Below are 2,962 nucleotides of genomic sequence, written 5' to 3' on the forward strand. Positions count from 1 at the left end.
AACAGTGGAATATTTGTGTTTTGGCGAAGATCCGATAGGAATCATTTGGAATATTCAAGTGGTACCTATCACACACCTGATAAGATATAAGCACTTTACGAGCTGAGGTCATTTTCAAATTCATCACCTCGACAAATGCTTGTGGAGTATAGAAGGATTGTTGGTTATAGCTTTGAAGTGGTAGATATCACTTCAATATTTTGGATTTTGTGATTTTTTCTTATATTTTTATATTTTTGCTTGAATTTGAACCCAAATGATTTGCGCAAGGATATGTGGGTAGTTTCAAAAAAATAGAGACCCCTCTGATTGTCATCAAGGGATTCGAATGATTTTATTTTGTTACTTGAATCTTATCAACTTTGTTCGCCTACATATAGAGGATCAGGTTCAAATATTAACATTACGAGCTACTATATGAGTGAGGTGATCTTAAGAGTTTGTAATTTATAAAGAGTTTTTGCATATAAGGATTTGCAAAAACTAATGCAAAGGTAAAATAAAATATTTTCGTGAATTTTAGAGTTGATGTATTGATACATGTCACAAGATGCAAGTCTTGCCAACCCTATTCCTTGAAAGAAGGACGATCGAACTTGAAATGTGAGTCCTATGACCCTCCTTATAGGCAGGGCAACCCACTTGAGAGCATGCTTATCTAATGGTAAATTTTTTTAGGAGATTTGATGTCGTGCACGGTCTTTTGATGGATTTGCAAAGCATATTTGCATGTTTTAAGATGCATTTCATAATGCACTTAACTTGTTTTTGGTGTATTTGCATAATATACTTGCATGTTTCTTGATACAATTATACGATGCACTTACACGCTTGCACAATCTTCAATGCGCATATATGCACTTGATGTCGTGCACAATCTTTTATGCATTTACAAAGCATATTTGCATATTTTAATATGCATTTGCAAAATCACTTAACTTGTTTCTTGTTGTACTTGCATAATATACTTTTATGTTTCTTGATGCAATTATGTAATACACTTACATGCTTGCACAATCTTTAATGTGCATGTACAATGCACTTGCATGCTAATAGATATATTTGCACATTATTCTAGGCGTTCGCATGTTTTCAATAAATTACACTATTGGGAATATAAATGAGTCGAGCTAAGCTCAAGCCATCCTCAAACTTGAGATTGATTAATTAATCAAATTCAAGCTCAAGCTCGAGCTTAATTCTACGAGTTCGAGTTGGCTCTTTTATTAAGAGAGAGAAAAGATCATTCTTATTCAAGCAGTAATTATAATAACAAGATAAAAAGACTAAGAAACTAAATGAAAAATAATAAGAAATCACTTGAAATAAGAGAAATAATTTTTAAATATTTTAAACTTTGTAAAAAATCATTAAATTTTATATTAACAAATTTTAAACTAGATACTCATGAGGTAATGAATCGCGGCTCAAGCTTGGCTCATTCGCTAGCTTAATTCTACGAGTTCGAGTCGGCTCATTTATTAAGAAAGAGAAAAGGTCATTTTTATTAGTAGTTATAAAAATAACAAGATAAAAAAAACTAAAAAATAAAATGAAAAATAATAAGAAATCACTTGAAGTAAAAAAAAAGATATAATTTTAAAAAATTTTAAACTTTGTAAAAAAAAACATTAAATTTTATATTAACAAATTTTAAACAAATCGACCCATCAGCTAATGAATCAAGTCAATCTTGGCTCATTAGCTCATCGAGCTTGGATCACAAGCAATTTATCGATTTATGCTCAAACAAGCTCACAAGCCGTCTTGACTCAATTACACCACTATGCACTATATTTGTAGAAAATGTATGGATAAAATTGATTTACTTAATTTGACGCATCATACCAACATTGTCAAAATGGTCATGAGAGACCCACAACGATCAATAATGCATTGTTTCCTCAAATTTGAAAATTTTCATTCACTGAATGCACTATTCGTTCAAAGCGTATGTATCGGTTCTTTAATATGTGCTTGCCAAAATTAGGTCTTTCACACTTACAACCATATATCGACACAAAAACATAAATAAGACAAAGCGACAACACAAACAAAATATAATTCAACTTTTATATTATAAAGACGACGCTTACAAACTTTATGAAATAAAACTCCTAAACCTGCTTGCATTCCTTGAGAAGAAAGATACAAGTGGCATGGAATTTGCGGAGAGAAGAAAGAGGTAAGAAGTCCGAGACGAAGGAGAGGACAAGCTCACAAGCTTTCCCAAGAAGAAAAAGAAGAAGAAGAATGGAACAAGCTCGCAAGCTTTTCAAAAAAAAACCCTAAGGTTTTGTTCCAAAAATCAGTCCATAAACTCTCTTTTTTATTCTCAAAAACACCTATACATATAGTTGAAAAGAGGCAGCCAAGCAGCCTCAAAGAACACCAACCGAACCAAACAGGGCAAGGGAAATAGAAGGCCAGCAGGCTGTCCAGATATAGCACCCGAAGAGCCACAAAGGGGGCAGGAACGGGCGGCCAGGAGAACCGGAATAGGCGGCCACAAGGGAGAAGAACCAGCCAGGCAGGATTAAACCGAAGGGTCACAGAGAAGGGAAAAGAGGGGGAATGAACCTGAATATGTTCATTAATCTCAGCATTAATGAGCTGGAGGCTGGAACCTAGCAGCTCTCCACAAACAGCAAAAAACCGAGCAGCCTAGTCCAAACCAGTTTATCTTATTTGAAAGCCAATCAAGTGAACACAACAATTAGATATTTGTAACTATATGACATGGCGATTGTCCACGAGAATGGGAGGGTGAGTTCGGTCCAGTGAGAAGAAGAAGGGTTGGGTTGTCTGGCTCGTCTAAAGGAGTTCGTGAGTCCGTTGAGTGAAGGAATGAGGGTTGCGGCCGTTGTGAGTCACATGACAAGGAGGATCAGGCACCACTTGGCATGTTGAGGGCTGGGTCGGTCAGGTAGAGGAAGGTGGAATATGTGGCATAGTGATGGAT

This window comes from Dendrobium catenatum, unplaced genomic scaffold (assembly GCF_001605985.2).
Source record: "Dendrobium catenatum unplaced genomic scaffold, ASM160598v2 fragScaff_scaffold_1022, whole genome shotgun sequence".
Taxonomy (NCBI): Eukaryota; Viridiplantae; Streptophyta; class Magnoliopsida; order Asparagales; family Orchidaceae; genus Dendrobium; species Dendrobium catenatum.